This window comes from Sturnus vulgaris, chromosome 15 (assembly GCF_052056855.1).
Source record: "Sturnus vulgaris isolate bStuVul1 chromosome 15, bStuVul1.hap1, whole genome shotgun sequence".
Lineage (NCBI taxonomy): Eukaryota > Metazoa > Chordata > Aves > Passeriformes > Sturnidae > Sturnus > Sturnus vulgaris.
In genome coordinates this window covers 592,619-617,110 of record NC_142257.1, presented here as the reverse complement: position 1 = coordinate 617,110, position 24,492 = coordinate 592,619, and the positions used below count along the sequence as shown (strand labels likewise).

At 51.0% G+C, this 24,492-nt stretch overlaps 2 long non-coding RNA genes across 2 annotated transcripts in view; both read right to left on the bottom strand.

Moving 5' to 3' along the window:
* LOC148221942 (uncharacterized) overlaps positions 1–8,635 on the bottom strand; it is a 38,966-nt gene extending 30,331 nt beyond the window's left edge. Inside the window, exon 1 of the long non-coding RNA XR_015807095.1 lies at positions 8,557–8,635. This is a non-coding gene — a long non-coding RNA (uncharacterized LOC148221942). The remainder of the gene's footprint in view (positions 1–8,556) is intronic.
* LOC148221943 (uncharacterized) lies at positions 4,271–5,192 on the bottom strand. The gene is made up of 2 exons (XR_015807048.1): positions 5,100–5,192; positions 4,271–4,582 (listed from the first exon to the last, which is right to left on the bottom strand). It is a non-coding gene; the product is annotated as an uncharacterized LOC148221943 (long non-coding RNA).
* Positions 8,636–24,492: the final 15,857 nt, after the last annotated feature.

The following is a 24,492-nucleotide window of genomic DNA, read 5'->3' as shown; positions in this document are numbered from 1 at the left end:
TCTTTCTATTTTTTGCTGCCAAGATGGAAATATTGTGACTACAGAAGGTGAGAGGAAGGTGGAAGGAGCAGGAGCAGTCCCCAGGGAGTGCTGATCACAGCAGTGCACAGCATGAGCAGAGGGAACACAGGAGAGAACAGAGAAATGTGGAGCAGATGGAGGGGACAGGACAGGGACAGGGACAGGGAGAGGGACAGGGACAGGACAGGGAGAGGGACAGGGACAGGACAGGGACAGGACAGGGAGAGGGACAGGGACAGGGACAGGGAGAGGGACAGGGAGAGGGACAGGACAGGGAGAGGGACAGGGAGAGGGACAGGGAGAGGGACAGGGACAGGACAGGGAGAGGGACAGGGAGAGGGACAGGACAGGGACAGGGAGAGGGACAGGACAGGGACAGGGAGCACTGGAGCTGAAAGGCACCAAAACACAGCCAGAGCTGGGGACAGAGCCCTCAGGTGTGACCCTCAGGTGTGACCCTCAGGTGTGACCCTCAGGTGTCCCCTCCCTGCAGGCTCCACCAGCACAGCCACAGCACAGGGACACATCTCCCGTGTGAGTGTCACCTGTCCCTCCCGTGGGGCTCAGGGCAGCTCGGGGATCTGAGGCAGCTGATTTTGGGTCAGAAAACCCAAAAGTGTGCGTTGTAAATAATGGAATACAGAGGCAGCAAAGGGGTCGGGGCTGCAGCTCAGTGATGCAACACAGATCTGAGGAGATGCAGATGCACAGTTGGCATGATAAAATTTTCAGTGCTGTGCTGGCATTTCTCAGCTCCTGGTAAAAATAGCAGCACTGGGGTGGTACCAGGGATCACAGAGCCTGGGAGAAAGTTCCAGCCTTGTAGAGGCATTAAAAATAAAGCAGCCCACTGGGAGTGGGGATTGAAAACCACAGGCAGAGGAACGAGGTTTGTGTGAGTGACAACAGCAACCAAATGCTCTGCAAAGCTCTGGGGAAGCAGGACTGGAGCACAGCCAGGACCGGGTCCCTGCGGGCTCTGGGGGCTCTGTGAGGGGTCGGGTCCCCGTGGGGCTGGGGGGTCCGTGGGGGCACAGTCACAGCTCCCAGCACACCCAGGGGCTGCAGCACATCACCCAACACCAGCTCCTGGCTCTGGCTTAAAAATCAGAGATCCAACACCCACTCGTGACAGAGCACCTGCCAGGGGAGCACACACACTGAACCAAAACTTCCCCCAGAGTAACTGAGGGACCTCGTGAAATTGTGACTTCACATTTTGGGAAGCTTGTGAGGCTGCTGGCATCCCCCTGAGCCTCCCCCAGGAGCTGTGGAAATCTGTCATGGCCAGTGTAAGGCACAGAAAAGGCCACAGGAAAATCAGTGGGGAGCAGAACCACCCCTGCTCCAGCAGCCGCTTGTGGCTGATGTTCCAGGGGCAGCTTTGAGCTCAGGGTGGATCTGAGTTTGTGTCCTGAGCCCCAGGAGCCTTCCCTGCCCCGAGTTCAGGTGTGGAAGTCCCGGTGTCCATCCCGTGTCCATCCCGTGTCCATCCCTGTGTCCATCCCCGTGTCCAGCCCGTCCCCAGTTTGGCACACTGGACTCTGTGTGGGGCTGGACTCCTCCCTGCTGGCCTGACCCTCTCTGTTCCAGGGTCCTGCCCCCAGCCCAGGCAGAGCTGCAGCCACACTCAATCCTTCCATTCCATTCCATTCCATTCCATTCCATTCCATTCCATTCCATTCCATTCCATTCCATTCCATTCCATTCCATTCCATTCCATTCTCTGCCTCTAATTCTGCACCACGAGCAGCCGAATCCTCCCCACCCCAACTCACGGTGCTGGCACTGGGAGATAAACAGAGAGGCTCTAGACAGGCAGCTCATGCTCATCTCTGCTCCGAATCCCCGTTACAATTCGCTTTTGAGATTTAATCGGCACGTTCTGAGCCCTGCAGGCAGGCAGCCCCGCTCAGGAACGCTGCACTTGGAATTTCAAACACGGGGATGGGCTCGGGACCACCAGGACACGGCAACCCTGAGCCCACCCTGCATGTCAGACATGGGACAGGGCTCGGGACCACCAGGACACGGCAACCCTGAGCCCACCCTGCATGTCACCCTGCATGTCACACAGGCACTGCACAAATACTGGTAAAACACTGGGGCACAAAGGGTAAAATAAAATACTGGTGCACAAAGGGTAAAATAAAATACTGGTGCACAAGGAATAAAGTACTGGTGCCCCCCACTCGTGCTCCCACCCCCATGCAGTGCTCCCAGCTCACCCTGTTCTCTAACAGCTCGAAATATTAAAAGAAAAAAGTCTCATCCACATCTCGGAGTTTATCCCACTCCAAGCTAAATCCCTTTTAAAATTATGCTCTTGGCACTTGCCCCCCTCACACACCAGCAGCTGATTATCACAGCCACTGTTGCTGTTTATCCAATTTAAACATTTTGTTCTTTTAATCTTTCCCTCTAAGTTCCTCGAGCTCTTTAATCACTTCTGTTGTACGTCCCTGGCTCGTTGTCACCCACAGCTTGCTGGCATTTTGGTGCTCTTGATAATAACACTTGTAAGTTAATAGAGTCATGCCAAGAATGAATCTGCTCAAATCTGCAGAAGCCTTTTCAAGAGGCCAAAAACCTGTAATTCATCTTCAAACAATATTGGAAAGGCTGCACCCAGGTTTCTGCATTCCATTCTGCATATCTAAATACTTAAAGGAAATTAATGACTCCATTATCTCAAAATTAAGGGGAATAGATTGGAAGACACTTTAAAGTCCATCTTGTGCCCCCCTGCCATGGGCAGGGACACTTTCCACACCCAGGTTGCTCCAAGCCCCATCTACTTTGGCCAAAACTCAGGAGCCACCCTGCAAAAATTGATTTCTCCCAGTTTGGTCCTTTTTAAATTTTCCTTTCTGATGTATTTTAAACCTCTCTGGTTAAAATTATTTCAGTTGTAGGGAAACAAACCTGCATTTCTAAAACTTTGTAATTACTGATTGTTGACAGTTGAGTTCTGCTGTGGAGCAAATGCTGCTCTGTCAGGCAAACAGAGACTTCACACAGCAAATCAACTGCTGGGTCAAGCTAAAGCCAGACAAAAGATAAACCAACACAACATAATTCCAGTCAACCAACTGCTTTGTGACTATGAGAATAAATCCTAAAATTCACCTGTATAGATCTCTAGCATTGAATTGTTAAAGCCTAACTGGAACTCAGTGAACAACTGAGCTAAAACTTTTTATCCCTTTCTGTGTCAAAAAGAACCCCAGAACCAATAAATCAATCAAATTCAAGTTGATCAAAATATTTACTAAATTAACATTAAAAATCTTTCACGAACTCAAAGCAGTTTGCTTTGGCATTTTCAGCTGACAGTTTTGATTCACTAGACTTGCAGTTTAGTTATTTTAAAATGTCGTTGTCCTGGAAAGGTGAATTGGGACTCTTTGAGGGCAGCCAAAAGCCAAGGGTCAGGGTCAGGGGGGGACCCGAGCCTGGAGCCTTTGGCAGCCTCAGGGGGGCTGTGATGTGGTGCCAGGGGTCCCCTCAGTGTCCCCTCAGTGTCCCCTCAGGGTCCCCTCAGGCTCAGGGGCAGAGCTGGCTTTGTGGGGTTCAGGAGGGGACATTTCCAGCCCTGCTCCTGCCCCACTGCCCCGGCTGCAAGGACCGAAACCACACAATTATCGCTTTTTCTTTCCTTCCATCTTAACGAAAACCAAGAAAACAAAACTGCAGAAACGGGCAGTGCCCCGAAAGGGAGAGGACAGCAAGACAGGCAGCTCAGGTGACACCAGGGAGAAGGAGAAGGGCAGAAAATGTAATTCCATGTAGAACAGCTATTGTTGTGCAGAGACAAACGATCCCAGCAAACACACGCTCCCAGCCAAGATATAAATAAATGCCGAGCTGCTGATCCAGGGCTGCTTGTGCCGGGAGCTGCTTCAGCAGTTCCCAAACGCCAGGGGAGGGGCAGAATTACAGATGTTGCTCCGATGTCACCCACAGCAAAGGTGCTGAGGGCTCCATTTATTTTCCAGGAATAGCAACGTCATTACTAAAAAATTCCATGATGACATTGAGCTGTTGCAGTCGCACCAGCTTGTTTCTTCTGCAAAGAATATCAAACTTCACCCGGAAACACTGAACTCCCATTTTTCAAACCTAAAGAGGCTGAAGCCAAGCGAGCGCCAGATTTCACGTTTCCATTTTGGCAAAGCGTTCTGTGCCCGTCCCCACGCGTGGCCACTTCCAAAACACTGCCGGGAAACGAAAGAATTCCCAGCGGGCAGGAAGTTGCACGCAGTCCGGTTTATTATTAATCAAACCAACCAGAGATGCCAAAGTGCAGCGGAACTACTCAGAGGAGCAGCTCCGTGCCAGGCTGGAGTAAAAGGATGGCTGGCAAAGGAGCTGCTTTAGGAAAGGCTTTACTGGAAGGCAGCCCCGGCAGTGCTAATCCCATCCCGGATATTTCACCGCTCTGATTTGCGCGGCCATCAAAGCCCTCAGCGGACAAAGGAGGTGTAAGAGGATCCATTAGGCAGAGAAATCAGCCTTGGAGCGGCTGAGGGAGCGAGAACAGCGGCGGGGGGGCAGGACCCTGGGGTTTATCCCGAGAAAGAGCGAGAAAGAGCGAGAAAAAGAGCAGCTACCAGAGCTGGGCCGAGGGACCGAGTGGAGAGCTGAGCATCACCCCAGCATCCCCCACACCCAGCATCCCCAAACCCAGCATCCCCAAACCCAGCATCCCCCAAACCCAGCATCCTCCAAACCCAGCATCCCCCACACCCAGCATCCCCCCAAACCCAGCATGCCCCAAACGCAGCATCCTCCAAACCCAGCATCCCCCACACCCAGCATCCCCAAACCCAGCATCCCCCCAAACCCAGCATCCCCCCACACCCAGCATCCCCCCAAACCCAGCATCCCCCCAAACCCAGCATCCCCCCAAACCCAGCATCCCCCACACCCAGCATCCCCCAAACCCAGCATCCCCCAAACCCAGCATCCCCCAAACCCAGCATCCCCGACACCCAGCATCCCCCCTCAGTTTCACCCCAACCCCAGCATCCCCCCTCAGTTTCACCCCAACCCCAGCATCCCCCCCTCAGTTTCACCCCCAGCATCCCAGGGAAGGATTCCCTGATCCATAAAACACAGCCCAGCGTTGGAAAGAAAACAGCGTGTGCTGCTCTGAAGGGAAACTCTTCAAACCTGATGAATAAATTTGTGCTGCAGCTTTTCAGCTGCTCTGGGCACCCCGTGCCAGGGCCTGCCCTCCCTCCCAGGGAACAATTCCTGCCCAATATTCCAACAGAATTGATATTATTCCAATATCCAGCCCTGCCTAAAGGGGCTCTGAGCTCTCCCGGATCCCTCTCCTGTCCAGGTGAGCACCCCCAGCTCTCCCAGCCCGGCTCCCAAGGTGCTGCTCTGTCACCCGGAGCTCGGCACCCCTCACTCCATCCCTGCCTGCCCAGTGCCTGCCATCCCACCACACGATTCTCATCTGTTCTGGGCCGAATTACAAATTTTAATTCGCTCTGTTTATTTAATGAAACTCATTGAGACTTATCCTCATTTTCTAGCCAGAGTAAAAAAGTTCCATTGAATTAAAATTAATGACCTTCACACCTACAGAAGATTTTCAGGCTCAGAGGATGGGATTTAACATTGTGCAAGATACAAGTACAAAAGCAACACTCAATTAGATGAGGAAAAAAGTCTGAAAAAGACCATCATTTCTATAGATAGATTCAACTTCTGCTTGAAGGGGAAAATATAGTCAGCAGAGGGAAAAAAATTATGTTTCCTAATACTGGCTACACTCTGCAGTCATAAAAAACGTGTTTGTAGTTTAATTGCTTCCAGTAAATTTACTGAAATAACATTCATTGCTTCTTTTTAATTTTCATTCTCAAGAATTAATACCACAACGGGAGAAAAGATTGGATATATCATCATTAAACAGGCCTTCTTAATATGTGGGATTTCAGACACGACAGGTTTTAGAAACTAATGGCAAAATTAAATTATATTAAAAGTCTGACAGAGAACATGAAGACTGAGCAAATGCTGTGGCACGTTTGTGCCTCTGTCCCCCCTCCCTGTCAGCTCGTGGTGTGTGAGTGGCATTTCACAGACCCTGCCAGGGAAGGTGCTGCAATTCCTTCCACAGTGAATGGATGCAGATGTGGGAACCAGCAGAGCTCTGGCACTGAGGCAGCGCAGCCTCCCCTGTGCTCATCCCACCCACGCACTGCCAGCTCCAGGATTAACCCTTCCCCAGAAAAATCCCCATTTCATCCCAGCTCTGGGAAGGTGTTTCCATTTGTAAACAAGCTCTTGTGCACGACTGTGTTGTGTTTTCACGTTTCCAGTCGTGTCTTTGTAAAGAAATAACACGTTGCTGCTTTAGGTATGTCTGTGTTAACCTGATTCTGCATCGCTGGGAGATTACAAAATCCTTTATTGGAATTACTGTGGCAAAGCAGAACATGACAAATTGATGTGTGGGAGGTGAGTGCTCCTAATTCTCTAATTAGCACTTTAAAAAATTACTGAAAAGCCAAAGGAAAAAAAAAAAAAAAAAAAAACAACAAAAGAAGCTTGCAACAAAAAGCCCGGCAAATGAGAGCCAGAAAAATGTCACCCTCCAACCAGGCAGGAGCTGAGCTCGCTCCTGGCACTTCTGTGACCCCTCCTCGTTGTGGGGACATCCAAATGTCCCCTGCCAATCCCCCAGAGAGCCAGACTTAGCATTCAGCACAGCCTTCCACACAATCACAGCTTCCCATGCTGCTGCTCGGGCAGGAAAAGGCAAAAACACAGCCCAAAACCCACGGCAGGAGACTCGAAATTCCCTGCTGGGGTTGGGGGTACACCTGGGGTTATGCAGGGCTGAGAAAAGCACAAAGCCCAGAGATTCAATGACTCTGCAGCAAAAAAAAAAAAAAAAAGGATTGCCAAGGGGAGCAGAGGAGTGCAATAACACGACTTCCTAAACAACAATTTACTGGGAACCAGCACTGCCCCATTCACGTTTAAAGGCTCTGCTGGGGTTAGGGGAGGTTCATGAACCCACAAAGGCCAGAGGTCCAAATGCTCTGCAGTACAGAAAGGAACACGGGAGTGCCACATCGTGCCTCCCTACACAACTTCGTGCTTGGCCCCACCCCTAAAATCCCTGCTTCTTTTGGTGTTCTCATGTCACTTTTGAATTCTTTTTGGAGAAAGTCAGATTTTCTCCTGTCCATCTGATAGTCTCCACAGCTTTTTGTGTTTTGCCAATTTAGTTTATATATTTCCACATATATTTTGAAAAATGTGTCTGTCAAAATTTCCTCCTGAAGCAGCTGTGTTGGCTCACATTTTCATGTGTCCCCAGTCTGCCCCTTCCCCTCTGAGGGTGTGAAATTCCTTTACCTGCCCAGCTGGAGGGGACCAGTGGGGCTCATCCCCTGTCTGCAGGAATCTTTGTGATTAAAAAGGATGCAATTTATGTTTTGAGTTCATCTAAAATTGAACTTACTTCCCTGAGGAAAAACAACCAAATTCTAGCTGGATTTGGCTTGAACATTTGCAAACATGGCCCTTATTGTCACTCCATTCAAAAGTCATATTTTTTTCTTTTTAAAACAAAAATTGTGTTGGGACGTATATCACATTCAAAATATTACCCCTGTATGCCCCAAACCGATTTTTCCTCAGCCAATTCCTTGTAACCAGCCAAGCAAAGCCCAGATGCACAGTGAAGCAGCAGAGCTTTGGGACTGGGACTGCACAAAGCCCTGAGCCCTGGCTGCCGAGGGCTCTGCACTGGGAGGACCCCGGGGTTACTGGGATTACCCCGGGGGGTTACTGGGGTTACCCCGGGGGGTTACTGGGATTATCCCAGGGGTTACTGGGGCTATCCCGGGGGGTTACTGGGATTATCCCAGGGGTTACTGGGGTTGATGCATTTCGTTTTAAGTTTTCCTGTTCTCCTTGGATGTGCTTTTCTGATGTGCTGGGGTGATGAAGACAAACCAGTCCTGTTCTAGTTCAGAACTCAAGGACAGTTTCTCCAAACTTCAGGCCCTAAACACAAACTACGTGGAAAGGTGGAGGGTGGGTTCATGCAAATTAACCAGAACCTATAAAAGTGTGAGATTTTGTGACCAACCCCTCCTTTCCTTCCATCTTGGAGCCATCCAGCCTCTGTTCCAGCTCCTCAAGGCATCAGGGTTACCCCGGGGGGTTACTGGGGTTACCCCGGGGGTTACTGGGATTATCCCAGAGGGTTACTGGGATTATCCCAGAGGGTTACTGGGATTATCCCGGGGGGTTACTGGGGTTACCCCATCACCACCAGCACGCCCCCTGAGCTCACGGGTGCCCGGCTCGTCCATCGCTCCTCCCCGGCTCTCAGAGCATCCTCCGGGAGCGCTGGCACACAGCGGCTGCCCCGGAAAGCTCCTTAATGGACCAGGGAAACAGGAGCCGCACGAAAACACGCTCTAAATGGCCCTAAAAATAACCGTCTTCTGGTATCCAAACAATTCTCGAAAATAGAAATGCTGAAAAGAAACAAACCTCGGACCAGAAAGCTTTCCTCGGGCCAAGGCTCTGGAGCGCTGCATCCTCTCAGCACTTCCATCCCTTCCATCCCTTCAATCCCTTCCCATCCCCTCCCATCCCCTTCCCGGCAGGGCCCGACTCTCCCCGGGTCACTCCCAGTGCAGGTGCCTTCAATGGACTGACTCATTCGGCAATTAAGATAATTAGGGGCCTTTTTACGCTGAATAATTCAGAGGCACTTATAGAGCTAAGTCATAGTTGTGGCCCAAGGCCTGTGAGAGCTGCAGCCCTGCACAAATGTCTGATGCCGTGCTTGATAAAAGGGATTATTTCAGATCACCGTTCCAAACCCCCCAGCTGCCTTTGGAACAGGAGCTGAGCACAGATTCCCTCTCACAAAGGCAATAAAGGGAGGGTCCCTAGCAGGGGTTCAGGTGCCCTCAGGTGTAATTCCCAGCCCAGGGGGCTCCAGGATCCTGGAATGATCCCCAGCAGTGCCCAGCGCTCCCAGATGTGCAAGGCCAGCAGAGAACAGCTGGAATTCGTGCTTGGATGCCAGAGCCCAACATCAGAGCCAAGCTTTGGCTGCAATAACTGCAGAAATGACTTTGGTACAATTGAGGGAGCGTTAGCAGCAAGGCTCTCCCTTTATTCCACTTGTTCCAGACATAGCTGTGATTACTGCTGGCACACTTGGCCAAGGAGAAATCCTTTGACATTGTTCTGGTTAAGACATTCCCAATGTTGCACTAATAGAAAAAGAGAGACAAAAGCCAACAGAAAGCAAAGCTCAGAGAAGCAGAGGGTAACTCACAGCAGCAGCCCTGGATGTCCCCTGAGCCAGGGCCACTGCCAGGGCTGTCCTGGAGACATCTGGGGTGGAGCCCATGGACAGGACCCTGGCAGTGCCAGCCCCTGGGGACACTTTGGATTCTGTTTCTAAGCAAGTGGCCAGTGAGAAACAGCCCAAATCCAGCACATCACCTAAACAAGGGTAAGGAATTCTGATCCAAACCCCAACAGTGGAAAAATCTACCTGATGAAGATAAAAAAATGGAAAAACTGTTCCCAAATTTGATGCTTCCTTTGCTCTCCTCTAGTTCTTTACCAAGCTCAGTATTTCCTTCCTTGAACATCCCACTTGAAATGAGCAACATTTGGATTTACCTGGATTTCAAATCCAAGTGGGCATGGTGGCCCACAGAGAGGCTGGGAGAGCTGGCACCATCACCCAGTTCTGTCTGTGCACAACGTCTGAAAGAAAAACCTTTATGAATGGGTTCCTTAAAGGCAGAAGGAAAAAAATTCACATAAAATTCAATTAAAATAATTTAGCCTAATCTGCTGTTAAACTATTAAGACTTTGCAAAATCAGGGATAAAATTTACATAAAAATTAAATGAACCCATGTGCAATATTGAGCTTTTTCAGAATTACCAGTAATTTAATAGAATATGGTTAATGGTTTGTTATCAGTGTGATTGTTGTGGATCCCTTCAGCGTCAGGAAGGTAATCAGAGCCTTGCACCCCCCCAAATCAATTATGCCATAAACCCCAACCTAATGAAGAGACATTTTCATATTTTGGTTTCTTTGAAGCTGCTTTATTTGCATGTTAATATAAACATGTGCAGCTAATTTCAGAAGCACTCACATGCATAATTGTGCAGGTTCAGGGGATGCTGTGGCAGCTCTGGGAGCTGCCTGGGGCTGAAGCCACAGTGACTGATCCTCCCAGGGGAGGGCAGAGCATCCCCAGGGCCACGGCCAGGGTGCCAAGGCCACCAGCAGCCACTCCCCAGCCAAGGGCACCCCGAGAGCAGCTCTGGGAAAGCCTTTGGTACCTGAGGGGAGGGAGGAGAGCACTTCCCTCCACCCCAGAGAGACCCGAGAAAAGGATTCCATGCAGGGATGAGAAAAGGATTCCATGCAGGGATGAGAAAAGGATTCCATGAAGGGATGAGAAAAGGATTCCATGCAGGGAAGGATGAGAAAAGGATTCCATGCAGGGAAGGATGAGAAAAGGATTCCATCCAATGATGAGAAAAGGATTCCATCCAATGATGAGGAAAGGATTCCATCCAAGCCAGCCTTTTGTTCCCAGTGGTGCCACCAACTGAAGGAAGAGTCTGTGTGGTCACAACAACCCCAGCCAGGTACCTGCCTGTCACCTCCTGGGCCTGGCTGGGGACAATCCACACTTCCAGCACAGGAGTCACCAGGATTCAGCCCTAAACACCAAGCACTCGTCCCATGGAGCCAGGCTGGAGAGCTGGGGGTGTTCCAGGGGAAAGAGAAGGTTCCAGAGAGACCTCAGAGCCCCTGCCAGGGTGCAAAGGGTCTCCAAAAGAGCTGGAGAGGGATTTTGGGCAGGGGCCTGGAGGGACAGGACACAGGAATGGCTTCCCACTGCCAGGGGCAGGGCTGGATGGGGCATTGGGAAGGAATTCCTCTCCACGAGCTCTGCTCGAGCAAGAGAAGGAGACAGCAGTTTCTGTTCTGAGAGAACAGAAACCTTCAAAGAGACGGCTCCAATTCCAGCCCCTCAGTGATGAGCGAGCTGCTGACACCATTTGGAGAGGGTTGTTAATGCTGTTAATTGCTAACGAAGAGCCCACGGAGCCAGGATGGATCACACGTCAGCAGCACCTGCACAGGGACGTTCTTCACTGCCAGGACAACGGGCTGAGGTGAGAGCTGCTAAATGAGGGTCAGCATTCACTGACAGGACACGTGTGGCCAGTGAATTATCGATGGCAGGAAACGTTTTGGGGTGGATGTGGCTGTAAGGCACAAAGAGCTGAACGCTGGGATTTGGTCTCTGCCTCAGTTACTGCTTGCTGCTGTCTCCACCTGACAACTTCAATACTTGTTATTTACCTCTTCTGTTAAATAACTGTGTTTGGCAGTTCCTAGGCTGACTGCTCAGTATTTTGTTTCAATACAAAAAATACCAAATTACTCATAGAGGGTGTCTTCTTCCCATCTCGAATGCAGCCACACAAACTGGGATCTTGTTCCCTCTCTGATTTCAAGTACCTTTTGTCTCTCACTCTCCATCTGGTGAGAAGAGTCACCTCATTCCCCTATTGCTTTGCTACAGGTGTTGTGAATAAAAGCTGGAGAAGAAGGAGAGATTAGAAGTGAATTCTAGTCAAGGATTTCCTCTGAGTGCTCAGAGCTGGAGCAGTCCCTGTGTCCGTGACTGCTCATCCTGCAGTGTTTGCTCTGGGGTCACACCAGGAGTGGCTGCACTGCCCCAGGAGCTCAGAGCCACTTCAGGCACTCCGAGGCACACAAGAGCTGCTTGGAAATAAAGCCTCCAATTCTGGCTGCAGAAGGTCTCAGGATTTAACCCACGAATGCCTTGTGCCTCACACGGCTTCCCCATGGAGGGTTTGTGTGAGTGGAGCTGAGCTGGGGGTGGTGGATGCTCAGGACAGGGAGCAGAGGGGGTGAGGCCAAGGGCAGCAGCAGCAGCTCCTGTTCAATCCATGCCTGAGCCCCGGCTGGGAGCAGCGCCCTGGAGCCCGAGGGTCAGGGCTGCCAGTTCTGTGCCCAGCCCTGTGCCCAGCCCTGTGCCATCCCTGTGCCCATCCCTGTGCCCACCCCTGTCCCATCCCTGTGTCCCATCCCTGTGTCCATCCCTGTGCCCACCCCTGTGCCCACCCCTGTGCCCATCCCTGTGTCCATCCCTGTGTCCCATCCCTGTGTCCCATCCCTGTGCCCACCCCTGTGCCATCCCTGTCCCATCCCTGTGCCCTCCCTGTGCCATCCCTGTGCCATCCCTGTGTCCCATCCCTGTGTCCATCCCTGTGCCACCCCTGTGCCAATCCCTGTCCCATCCCTGTGTCCCATCCCTGTGTCCCATCCCTGTGTCCATCCCTGTGCCATCCCTGTGCCCACCCCTGTCCCATCCCTGTGTCCATCCCTGTCCCATCCCCTGTCCCATCCCTGTGCCATCCCTGTGCCCTCCCTGTGCCCTCCCCGAGCCCCAGCTCCCAGCTGCTGACACCAACACGAGTGGCACCTTCTGCACTCCAGGCTCCTGGGCCCTGGCAGCTGGAATAAGAAGCCGTGGAAAGGGAGGAGCTCCCGGAGGCAGGACAGGGGAAGGTGGTGGCTCCCAGCTCTGCCTCCTGCTCCATCCTCAGCCTCGCCCAGGCTCACCCACACGGCAGGAACCAGGGCAGTGACAGCCCTCAGCAGAAATAAATGGATAAACAATGCACTGGGGTATTATTCAACAGACCATTAATGCTACAAAGACATAAAATAGGCACATGGGAGCTGCACCTATAATCGTATTTTTTAAAAAGGGTAGGGTCAGAATAAAATGCAAGGCCAGGAATATCCTGCTAGTTTACAGAATTACGTGGTACACAATGGAAGAACTCAATAATAAAAAAGGAAAAGGGAATAATTACAGTTATTTTGAAACAATGAGAATTCTGGGAAGAGAAATCTAATCTATTTTTTCTTCATTTTAAGCACAAAGTCCGTTTTTTTTTCAGACTAGACTAACTTCACACATTTATTTTCCGTGTCTAAGAAGTTTCTGACTGGGAAAAAAAATGAAAGAAAAACGACCTCGCCAACCAATTTATATTTGTAACCATTTCAAGGATTAGCCAGGCCAGTGTGTGAAGTCAGTCACAGCCAAGGTTGGAGGTTTTTTCTTTTCCTCCTTTCCCAGAGGCAGCAGTGATGGAGCTGATCCCCTCCCAGCCCAGAGCAGGCACAGCAGGAGGATGAAGGATGCTGGCACTGAGGCCTGGGGCATCACTGCAGCTGCCACCTTGTCCCTGTCCCTGCCCGTGTCTCCTGCCAGCCCAGCCCTCGTGTCCCTCTCTGGGTCCCTGCACTGATGGCCCCACTGCTGGGAATGTGCCTCTCTCCTCACCTGGGCACCAACACCAGTGAGATCAGGGACAACCAGAATAAATCCTGATCACAAACACCAGTGAGATCAGGGGAAACCAGAATAAATCCAGGGCACAAACACCAGTGAGATCAGGGACAACCAGAATAAATCCTGATCACAAACACCAGTGAGATCAGGGACAACCAGAATAAATCCTGATCACAAACACCAGTGAGATCAGGGACAACCAGAATAAATCCTGAGCCCCAACACCAGTGAGATCAGGGACAATCAGAATAAATCCTGAGCCCCAACACCAGTGAGATCAGGGACAATCAGAATAAATCCTGATCACAAACACCAGTGAGATCAGGGACAACCAGAATAAATCCCTCGTTCCTTGGGGTGAGGGGCAGCCCTGGGGGAGGGGACAGGGCCAGAGCTGCTCTGATTTCAGCACAGGGAAATGCCAGGGGCCCTTCCAGCCTCCTCCATCCCATCTCCTCTTGCCATTTGTTGTTTGCTCCACAGTCACAGAACCAGACCTCAGGTTCCATTATCAAATCCAATAACAGTGTTCTCTTACAGACCAGAGTGTGCTGCTCTCTGCCTGCAAAAGAACCTGGCATTGTATTTCTCATAATAACTTTTAATTGGATTTTAGCTCTCTGCCTTTTATACTCCATCTTAGGCTTTATTGGGCTTAATTACAAATCCATAGTTATTTGTTATGTGGCTCTGGTTTGATATTTTGCACTGACAATTACATTTTTATTCAAAGAAAAAAAAATGTATTAGGAAAAAATAGCAAGAGACAGGCTCTTTGTATGAGCTGATTAATTGAATTCTAGTTTTATGTGCATTTATGATGAATGATTGTGTGCCAAAAAGTGACTTGGATATTAGATCAGAGTACACTTATTCATTTTAATTGGTTTGCACAAAGTGCAAGAGGCTGTGATAATAGATCAGCCCTGAGAACACAACAGTAATGGAGGCACCCAGTGCCCAACTCCAGTGGCTGCTCATGAGCCTTTAAAGCTTCCCTGCAGAGCTGGACAGAGGAGCTCTGGCACTGCCATGCCAGGGAAGCCAGGCCCAGTCCCTCTGCTCTGCCTGCCTCTGCCGAGAGCTGCAATTTAGTTTTAATTATTCATAGCACTCATTAGCAAAAAAGGTGCTGTATGGATTTGCAGCAAAATAGAAAAGTCACAGGAATTCAAGATGGTACCTCAGTGCCACAACACCTCTTTGGAAACACTGCTCAAATAGACAGAAAATTGAATAATAATAATAATAATAATAATAATAATAATAATAATAATAATAATAATAAACTGTGCCATGGGCACTGGCCATGAGCTGCTCCAGGACAGGGTGTGGGTGTGCAGGGAGCACTGCTGGCTGCAGGACCTGTCACTGCAGCACAGGGACAGCTCTGGAGTTTATTGTCCTTGTCCTGGCACTGGCACCGTGCTGTGCCAGCCCCTGGAGATGCTGGGCTGGACTGATGGATCCCCTCTGGCTCCTCTCCAGACTCTCCCAGCCCAGCTCCCAGAGGGTCCCGAGCAGAGGGGATCCTGCAGGGAGCTGAGCCCAGGGGAGCACCCCCAGCCCCCAGCAGGCAGGAATTGGGGCACAGCAGCTCTGCAGGCACAGCTCAGCCCTGCCCCAGGGTCCCTGCGTGTCCCCAGGGTGACACAGAGCACGGAGGGGTCCAGCCTGGCACACCAGGGCCACGCCAAGCCCTGCTGAGGGAAAAGAATTGCACTGCTTGCTTTCCTCACCAGCTCCATTAAATCCGGGTTGCCAAGAACTGAAGCTGTTCAGTCACCCCTTTTTTATGGTGACACATCAAATTAGGATGAAGGGAGGCGAGGACAAATGGCAGCACATGAGCACACCAGGCTGGTGCTCTGAACCAAGCCTGAGGGAGGAAAAAAATGCCAAGTCCTACTTTTGGAGGGTGAGCACTGCAATGACAGAAAATTTGGTAATTTATTACTACAAAGTGATTCCACTCCAAAAAAAAAAAAAAAAAAAAGGGGAAGAAAAAAATAAAAACCAAACAATTATTTCTTACTCTGTTCTGAAAGCCTGTGGGAAGAGTGAGCCAGGCTCTCCATGTGCATTTAGCTTTCCTTGCAGACAGCAGTTTATTACATCAGGCCTTCATTCCCAATCAATATTCCTAGTTACTCCTTTGGCCTGTGCTTATTGACCACAGCTCTCCTCACATCTCTCTTATTTGAAACAAAAGCTAGTTCATGATTGATGAAATTGTGGAGGGAAAAGCAGGTTTGGTACTCTGAGCTTGGCAAAGCAAAGGACAGTCAGTGTAAGCCAGAAAAAGAATTCCAAACTTTTCCCCTGGGGAGCTCAGTACCAAAACCCAGCAGTGGCCACTCCACAGCCTGGAAGTCTGAAAGTCTCTGTAAATTGGGATTTTGTGGGGGTTTTAAAGCTTAACAAACAGCTCTGGAAGGGGAAGTTGGTGTCGCAAGCACTGACCTAGATCATAGCAAATTTACTATGTAGAAAAATAAACTGTACAGTCTGATTAAGCAGGGCCCTGGTGACTGTTGGATTGCACTGACACTCTGCTTGTACCTCAGCAGCAGCAGCAGCTCAAGAAAGCCCTGCTGATGGAATGCCAGTGACAGGAGAGGGGGGAGCTGGGCTGGGCACGAGGGATGGCAGAGCCAGCCCTGACCCTCTGTGACATCCCTGGCACAAAGGCATGGCAGGGCCAGCCCTGACCCTCTGTGACATCCCTGGCACAAAGGGATGGCAGAGCCAGCCCTGACCCTCTGTGACATCCATGGCACAAAGGAATGGCAGGGCCAGCCCTGACCCTCTGTGACATCCATGGCACAAAGGGATGGCAGAGCCAGCCCTGACCCTCTGTGACATCCATGGCACAAAGGATGGCAGAGCCAGCCCTGACCCTCTGTGACATCCATGGCACAGGGGATGGCAGAGCCAGCCCTGACCCTCTGTGACATCCCTGGCACAAAGGATGGCAGAGCCAGCCCTGACCCTCTGTGACATCCATGGCACAAAGGATGGCAGAGCCAGCCCTGACCCTCTGTGACATCCCTGGCACAGGGGATGGCAGAGCCAGCCCTGACCCTCTGTGACATCCCTGGCACAAAGGATGGCAGAGCCAGCCCTGACCCTCTGTGACATCCATGGCACAAAGGATGGCAGAGCCAGCCCTGACCCTCTGTGACATCCATGGCACAGGGATGGCAGAGCCAGCCCTGACCCTCTGTGACATCCATGGCACAGGGATGGCAGAGCCAGCCCTGACCCTCTGTGACATCCATGGCACAAAGGATGGCAGAGCCAGCCCTGACCCTCTGTGACATCCATGGCACAGGGGATGGCAGAGCCAGCCCTGACCCTCTGTGACATCCATGGCACAAAGGATGGCAGGGCCAGCCCAGCCCCTCCACACTCACTCCACACCATGACATTTCTCCACACCATGGCACAGGTTTGTGCCAGGCACAGGACAAATGGGAGGGCTCCAACATGGAGGTGACAGAGGGACAAAGGAAAAACAAAGGCTGGACTCGGGGCAAGGAGAGATGCTGCCAAGCAGACAGGAACCAGGACAGTTTGAGGTCACATTCTAATTTATATTCAGAAACAGCTTCCAGTTTCAGCCTCAGGATCAACTGTTATTTTTCCCACCTATTATCTTCCTAAACGTCCTTGTGCCGAGGGCAAGTGGCCGTGGCTCGTGCCTGTCCTTGGGTAAATGCTCAAGGGCTGAGGGCTGCAGCCCCGGGCAGGTGCCAGGGCCACATTTAACACACCCCAGTCAGAGAAGCCTCCTGGTGCTTCCAACAGCAGCACAGGCACCCAGAGACCAAAACTGTGAAATCGAGCACACCAAGGGGGTTTTTCCCTAAAAAACCAACCCTCGATGTAACATCATAACAAAACAAATGCACTAAGTGGGGCTCCAAGCAGGCAAGACATGGAGGAGCTCCATATATTTAGATGAAGCTATCATTTCAGGGGATTTTTGCCTCATTAGTATGCCTGGTGCTTACAGACAATGGAATTGTTGTGACTGTTTGCAAAATCTCTGTTTAAACTCTCCAGAGTGTTTGGTTTCAAGAAAATTGTACTTGGGTAATTCTGTGCATCTTGACCCTTCCAAAATTACAAGAAAATTAATTTCAAAATGAAACTATTTCAAATTACTCGAATGCTTCGTCTGAAGTCCAAATTATTTCCTTCTCAGGGAGGTTTTGGGGCTGTTCACTAATGAAGCAACTTCTGAACTCAGGAAGTTTTACAGCTCCTGGCTAAGCTGCTGCTGCCTGTCATGGAAACAGAAGCATCTCCTGTAATTGTTTACTTCTAAGAACACGACTGCCCTTGCCTGCTCTCTCCTCACAGTGGGATGTTCCTGCTGCAGAGTCACCAACCCCACTGCTGCCAGGGGATGTGCAAGAGCCAGGGCTGGGCCGTGCAGGAGGCAGGGATGGCACAGGAGCCACGGGAGCGTTCTGAAATGATGTTCCCACTCTGTTTTCAGCTCTCACACAGCAGCTGTTCCCTCTGCCCACCAGGGCTCGCAGTGCAGCACAGACTTTGCCTTCCTGGCAGCTGGAGCTGCCCGTGCTGGGCAGAGCTGCTCAGGTCACCAGGGTGGTCCCAGCAGTGCCCCCACACAGGGACGAGCCCACCCCAACATCCGCAGAATTTCCTCCATGGAAAGGCTGCGAGGGCAGTGATGGGGTCCCCATCCCCGGAGGGATTTAATAGACATGGAGATGTGGCACTTGGGGACACAGAAAATCCACAGCCCTCAGAGCAGGGGCAGCTCGGAGGGGAGGGGATGGACACCCCAGGGACAGGGAGTCAGGGATAGAATCCAGGGACAGGGTGTCAGGGATGGAATCCAGGGAAGGGCTGGAGGGGATGGACACCCCAGGGACAGGGAGTCAGGGATAGAATCCAGGGACAGGGTGTCAGGGATGGAATCCAGGGAAGGGCTGGAGGGGATGGACACCCCAGGGACAGGGTGTCAGGGATAGAATCCAGGGACAGGGAGTCAGGGATGGAATCCAGGGAAGGGCTGGAGGGCAGCTTTACCTTGGATCGCTCCTACAAACACAGCCCCAGTAATGAGCAGCGGCAGGAGGCAAATTGGAGAGAGAGGCACGGATTACAAATGGGAAACTGCAGCCCTGGCTCTGGGAGTGTCTCTGTGAGAGATAAACGATCCTGATGGGGAGAAGCTGAGCAGAATGAGCGAGGGAGGGCAATCTCTGGGCTTTGATAATTAGCAAAGCACTGAGCAGCCGTGCAGCCCATGGAGATTAACACCGAGCCCTTCTGGTGTCTGCCAAAATCCAGGGGATGCTTCTTCCTTCTGCAGGTTTGACAAAGTAACACCACCTCCTGTGAGGAACCTCTCCCCTGTGCTGCTGCTGCCAGCCCAGCCCTGATTGATGTGGGAGCTGGAGTGTGATCATTAACCCTCCACGGGAAGCACCAGGCTCGCAGAGGGTTAATGATCACTGTGCACCCTTCCCCGTGGGGCCACAGGCAGTCATTTATCATCATTTGCTGCTGTGGGTTGATGCCTTGAGCAATGTTCCCACTGTCCAGCAGCCCCCACTCCTTCCTGGGCAGCCAGGAGGGGATGGCCAAAGCAGGATCCCCCTCCAAGGGCTCCTTGCTCGTGTTTATGGCCACAATAAACTCTCCCAGGGCTCCAGATCCCCCTCCAAGGGCTCCTTGCTCGTTTTTAGCCACCCTGAACTGTCCCGGGGCTCTGGGAGAAGCGTGCCCAGCCTGCGGGCCAGGAGCTGTCCTGTCCTGGCCAGGGACTGAGTGCAGGGAGTGTCCCTGCAGCAGCTGCTCCCTTCAAACCCAAGCTGATCAAAATGTTGACTTACATCGCGTTTGCAGCCGCTGTTGGCAGGCAGGAGATCCAGACAAACATCCCCAAATCCACACAGCACTCCCCAAAGGACACACAGTCCTCAAACCTCAGAAGGACCGGGACCAGCTCAGCCAGGAAGGTTTTCTGGAAGACAACCCTTTCCTTACTAAGCCATTCCTCACATGTGGTGTTTTCCCTGCGTGGCTGAATAATGTGTACTCTCTGAAATTTGCGTTGTTATTTGCTTGACTGAAAAACAAGAATTGCAGTTTCTAAAAGACCCAGGTTTGATCCAGGAGTAACTCTTGCTAAGTTGCTGTGGAAGGAAATAAGGCCCTTCATCTTCAGGTGCATTTGAAAACCCCAGTGCAATTCCTTTGCATCTCTGATAAGAGACACTTTGAAAGTAACATACAGTGTTTGTTTTTCAAATAAACCAATGCAGATTTAATGATAGCCTCTATCTACCTTTCCTTACATTCCTGATCTCAATTTAAAAATACTCGCAGGTATTGCAACTGTCAGCCTGGTTCCCAAAAATACATCCTTATCTTTTTCTCTACACAGGAAAGCATTTATCACTTCTCCCCTTTTGTAGGAGTGTCAGCAGTTGTGTGCTAACGCCTTTCTGGTACTTTGTCATGTACTGAGGCAGGATGATCCGGGAGGGTTCTGCAGGCAGCAAACACACACAGAAGGAAGCATATGGTGCTCTGTTTAGAGAGGCAATGCCAGCCCCAGCACTGCCGAGGTCCCAGAAAATGCATCTCAGATGCAAATTGGCTTCATGAAACCAGGGGGAAAAATAACAGTCGTATTTCTGTGGAAATAAGGTGAAAAAATATTAACTCTGAGCAGACTGGACAGCACTGGCAGGACTGGCAGGCAGATTTTCAGTAGTCAGTAGGGTTTTTTTCCCCCATCAGAAATCCTACTTGTGTTTTTATTCTACCTCATCTTTTGACAACCGAGACTGCACACTGGGGAATTAATTCTGAAACTAGAAATCCCATAAGATGAAAATAAGCACATTTCAGAGCAGTTATATGAACATCTGCCATGAAGGAAATATTTGCTTTGCTTGCCCCCACCCAAATCCCAGGGATTCTTTCCCTGAGCTTCCAGAAGGAAACGTTTCCTCCTTTTGTTAACAACAAAAACCTTGCACTGAGGTGCTGAAGGGCAGCAGGAAAGGATGCTGCTCCCTGCCCTCGGTGAGGGTGACAATATTCTGCCACAGCCACACAAAGGGGTGATGGTGACAATATTCTGCCACAGCCACACAAAGGGGTGTCTGCTAAAGCCAACTCCCAGAGACCTCACCCTCAGAGGCAGGAAGAAGGAATTGACATTTTGGGGTAGCCCTCGCTGTCCATTATGGCACAGTTCTGTTTGGAAGCTCAAGCTCCTGTACTGCAGAATTCTGTCAGCATCACCCCCGAAGTGCAGAGCTCCCACCTCCAGGTCTGGAATCCAAGAGCCAGGTCATGGAGGTGTCCCCACACCCTTCAGGCACCGGGGCAATCCCACAGGTACTGCCCCTGCAGCAGGGGGACCAGCACAGGTGAGCTGTGTGACAGGCAGGGGGAAATGTCCCCGGGCTGTGTGCAGGCACAGACCCAAGGGATACTGCACAACCCGAATGGGCTCAGACTCGGCCACTGGGTGCTCCCCACAGCCCAGGCACCTGCCCCAATCCCAACCCCCAATCCCAATTCCCAACCACGGCCCCAGGGTGTCCCAGCCTGTCCCCAGCCCAAAAGCACAGCACCCAAGAGCTGCCGTGGCCCGGGTGTGCCCATGAGCAGAGCGATGCTCCCCGAGCTGCTGGAACCCGGGAACAGGGAATTCTGACAGGGACAGCACTGGGGTGGCACCTCTCCAGCTATTTAACCACTCACTGCATCTGCCAAAGAAGTTATTGAGCAACTGGCTTTGTGTGTGATGCATCTCGATGTTGATGCTTTATCATTTCCTGGCACTTACAACTGTTTTCTGCTTTCCTTGAAGCCCCCAGAGCAGCTTTGTTCCATGGCTGCATCTCCAGCACAGTCTGCAGCAGCCCTGGGGTTTATGAGCTGGAATTAATGGCAAGTGCAGCTTTTGGCTGAGCCTGTCAGTGCAGCCATGAAAGCCCTTGCAGCTTTCTGTGCAGCACACTTGGCTCCATCCCACACCTTGCCCGAGTGCCCATTAATGCCCAGCACAGGTACCTGTGTCTGCACCTGCTGCCTCTCCATAAAACCTCCAGAGGTTTCTCAGGTGGCCACACGACAAATTCCTTCAGTATCCATAAACTTCTTCTTCTTCAAAGCAGATTAAAAAGCAGCAACCAGGTCTTTTATTAGCTGTATGGGTAGATTCATCTAGGCTGCAATTTTTATTTCCATTTTTTTCCTGGGGGTATGTTAATTGGCTCCCAAGTGCAGGGAAGAAAGAACAAGGCACTGGGGCTGTACCTCAATGCAGAAGCAAGAAAAGGCAGAGTTTAGAGTAGTTCTTAACTTTGTGAATGAACAAAATAATCTGAATCCCACAAGAGCTGTGCACAGATGACATAACCCCAGACTCTTGTTCCTAGCCCAGTTCCACCTCACAGAGACCCAGAGATGGAGAAACAGGGAAATGCCTGTTCCTCCCAGTCCTCCAGATCATCTTCATTAACCCAAAAAGTGTGGAGGACAAGCAGGATAACATCCTTCAGAACAAACCTCCTGCTGCCCTTGCTGCCACTGCTCCAGTCTGAGAGCACAAACAGTAATGCTGGAATTCATGAGCTGATTTCTCCTCGGAGCAGCAGAGGGAACAGATGGCCTTGGGCCAGTTGCTCACTTACTGCCCAGCCACAGGGTGGTCAGGAGGCTCAGGGAGGAGGAAAACAGCTTGAACAGAGTGCTCAGAGCAGCTGGGGCTGCCCCTGGATCCCTGGCAGTGCCCAAGGCCAGGCTGGATGGGGCTTGGAGCAGCCTGGGACAGTGGGAGGTGTCCCTGCCGTGGCAGGGGTGGCCCTGGGTGGGCTTTGAGGTCCCTCCCAACCCCAAAGCAAAGTGGGATTCCGTGAGTGCACCCGAACTTTGAAGGAAGGGGGATAACAGGAAGGAGCTGCTGCAGTAGTTTGTGACAGTTACTGGAAGAACAATCCTTGTTCAGTTTGCATTCCTGCTGTAAAATGCCTTCCTTGGGAAGGGTTTGCTCCACCAGCAAATGCAAAGCTCCTCAGAGCTGTTTGCTCTGCACAAACGAGCTCTGTTGTAATTAATCTGGGTTCATCCCTTATTTTGGGGCAATGGAATGGGAGCCAGGCACTCATCAACTCCATCCAGAGCTGGCAGCTCCTGCCTGCTGGGGGAACTTCCCAGGAATTCTCCAGGTGGCTCAAAACAAAGCAGTGACAATTCCTGGTGAGCTGTTGCTGACCCAGGAGGGGAGGAGAGAGGGGAGCAAAGGCCAGGCTGTGCTTCTGCAGCTCCGGGCTCCAGGCAGGGAGGGGCTGCTCCCCATTTCCCAGGGGATCACCCCAAACCTTCCAGCAGCTCAGCCCGTGTGGTGCCAGTGCCACACTCTGCCAGTGCCACACTCTGCCAGGGCCACAGTGCCCTGGCACAGCTGGCCCAGCCTTTGGCCACTCTGTGCCTCCTGTCCCTGGCATGGGCTCCTCGCCCCCAGTGTCCCCTGTCCCACCTGGGGACACACAGCTCTGTCACCCCCTGCTCCGTGTGAGGACAATGAATGTCCCTGGGCAAAGGCAGAACAAAACAGGCACACAGCACTTGCTCTGCTTTCTTGGGAGATGTGACAGAAGAAAACAAGCTCCCAATCCCCCTGTCATTTTGCATCTTTATGCAACCATTAAAAGCCATTTTTCCTTTCATTGTTTACTGGTTTACTACCAAGGCCCCCTCAGATTTTATTCCAACATGAATATTAATTCAAGTATCGTTTATATTGTGAACAAAACGAGAAAAATATCTCAAGGCTGTTATGAATCCTAGTTTTCCTGGCAGAACAGTCTGGCCCTTTTAAGAATAAACACCCAGCTATTATTCCTATATTAACTGGTGCTTTACAAAATCAATACAAAAGCACAGTCCTTGCATGAAAGGATTTGCACTGGACTCAGCTCTGCCTCTGCTCCCAGCTGGCTGACAGCACACACTTGCTTTACAAACCCCAGGGGAAGAGAGGCTCAGCCAGGTGGGTCCCACGTCCCTCCCTCCGTTTGCTCCCCGGGTCTGTTTTGTCCAAAACGTGTCCTGGTCTGTGGACACGAACTGGTTCATGGCTATGAGCTCCCCAAGGAAGCAGAAGGAGCAGCAGTGTTTGAAACAGGGCCTGAGGAGCAGCTGCTGCCCAGGGGCACCCCCAGGGATCAGCAGGTGCTGTGGGGGCCCAAAGAAAACCAACATTTCTGTCTAAAACATCCTCAGCTTCAGCTACTGAGAGCTCTTGCCATTGCATGGGACTGTAAAACGCTTCTTGGTTCTCCTTCAAAGATTTTTACTTGGCCACGGGAAAGTTAAGCACTGGCAAATGGAAAGCCATTGGAATTAGTTGCTGTGAACATTCTCATTGCTGTAATCGTCCCTGGCTGTCTGTAACGAGCAGAGAACAGTATTTGAAAGCACACAGACCAAAGCAATAATCCCTCACAAATATAACCACCACAAAGTACTTGTCTCTCCCAAGCTATAAACAAGGATTAGGAGAGTTTGTCTTGCTATGAATGAAGGATCTGGGCCAAGATCCAATGTCAAAAAATAACACAAAGTGGAGAAACCTAGCATGTGGCTAGAGATGACTTCTAATATTTATTAAGCTTATATTTCAAAAACATCCAAAAACATCCAAAACCCTGCAGCCTCTTGAACCCGTGCTCCTGTGATGCTTTCACTGGCTGCTCTGGCTTTTGCAGCAGTGACTTGTTTATATCCCTTTTGTCCCTGTCTCTTCTCCCCTAATTTGTTGCCTTTTCAATCTGTTGTCTGGGGGCTCACTTGAGGACTCGAGGGCTTTTAACAAGAATTACCAGAGCTTGTTGCCATTTACTGTGCTCACAGATAGAGAAATTGTGAAAAGGGGAACGGCAATTTCTCCCTGCATAACACTCACCCCAGAGAAAAGGGTCGAGAAAAGGTCAAGAAGGAAACTACTAAAGCACTGAATATCCCAAACACAA